Raw genomic sequence first — 1,776 nt, 5'->3', positions numbered from 1 at the left:
GGGCACCCACCCCGCCCCACCAGCCTGCGTGTGGTGTGCTGTGCCTCTCGTCCCCGGGGAAGCCCATTCAGACTATCTTTGCTGGGCAGCCACTGAGCCACAGAGAGACCTGTCTAGGGCTCTGCCCAGCAGTGTGACCTTTGGGGCGGCGATCTGGGAGGGAAGGGGTTTCTGCTATCAGTTTCCCAAGTAATAATGGAGTCTCGAGCTGGGTTGGGGGGTGGGGTGGGGTGTCAGAAGCCAGACAAACCCAAACCAAATCAGACTCCGTGACCCTACAGGAGAGGGCGGAACTGCCCCTGTGGGTTTCTGGGACTGTAACTCTTTACCAGAATAGAAGGTCTCGCCTTTCGCCTGAGGAGTGTCTGGTGGTTTTGAACGGTTGACCTTGTGGTTGGTAGCTCAGTGCTTAACCCGCGACACCACCAGAGCTCCCTTTGAGGGTCTTTCATTGGGATTTTTATGTTGGTTGCCAGGGGGCCTCCCTGGGCCTGACATACAACAAGCATTCTGGGAGGAAGGCAGGCCACCCTTTTCAGCCCCCAGGGGCCAGGATCAAGCTCACTGTGTGGAAGCCCCGTGCCTAAGTTTCCCCACCTATAAAATGCGGGTGATTTGTACACTTGGCCTCTTAGGATCTGGAGCATGATATCACAAATTATCATATACCCTAAAAAGCTCTGCCGGGCCTGTGGACTCGGCAGGGGGGGGGGGGCCTCAAACTGTAAGGCCTGGCAGTTCAAAACCACCAGCTACTCTGTGGAAAGCAGACTGTCAGCCCCCATAATGACTAATGGCTTACAGTCTTGGAACTCCTATACACAGGGTGAATATGAGGCAGAATCAACTTGATGGCCCTGGGTTAGGTAGCTGAAAACAACAGAAATGTATTGTCACACACACACACACACACACACACACACACACACACACACACACAGTGCCAACAAGTCGATTCTGACAGGAACCTAGCACCCTACAGGACAGAGGGGAGCTGCAGCTCCAGGTTCCTGATCCGATGAACCTCAATGGGAGCAGGGTCCTCTTTCCCCCTTGGAGCACATGGTGGGTTGAACCGCTGACCTCAGAGCTTGCCTCACACCAGCAGGACGCCCTGAAGGGCTTCAGTCATTGAATTGAGAGCTTGCCCTAATTTAGCAGGACCTCCTCTTAACTTGATCGAATCCGAGAGGGAGGGCGCTTTCCAGACAAGATTACTTTTACAGGTCCAGGGGTGGGGGTCAAGCCTGGGACATCTGTTTGTGGGGAGCCCTGAGCAGCCCACACGGAGTAGGCGCTGTCCTGGACATTTCCACACCAGGAGGGCGGGCCCAGGAAAGGATGCCCCCAGGGGTCAGGCCCCCTTTTACCTGGCTGTACCACCTGGAGTAAGCCATGCCCCTCCCGCCTTCACCTGGGACACGGGCGTCCTCAATTCACTGCTCTGGGTGCTGAGAGGTTTCGGTGGGGGTGGGCGTGGGCAGTGCAGCAGAGGCCGGGTGAGTAAGTGGCTGACTACAGTGACCAATGACTGCCAACCTTTGTCCTTCAGCTGCTCCATCAGCAAGGGCCTTTCCTCCACCCCTCCCATCAGTGGTGAAGCAGGCCTGTGAGGAGGGGGAGGGGAGAGGAGCAGGAAAAGGTCAGCTTCTACCAGGAACCCCGCCACAACTCCCCCCCCCCTCATTGCGATGGAGTTCATTCTGATTCGTGGCCACCCTAGAGGACAGGGTAGAACCGGCCCTGGGGGTTTCTGAGACTAAAAGAGGCATCCTC

Source organism: Echinops telfairi, unplaced genomic scaffold, assembly GCF_000313985.2.
Source record: "Echinops telfairi isolate 266 unplaced genomic scaffold, ASM31398v2 ScPeMD7_22;HRSCAF=79, whole genome shotgun sequence".
Taxonomy (NCBI): domain Eukaryota; kingdom Metazoa; phylum Chordata; class Mammalia; order Afrosoricida; family Tenrecidae; genus Echinops; species Echinops telfairi.
The sequence above is the reverse complement of the archived record's forward strand: the minus strand, read 5'-3'. Positions refer to the sequence as shown.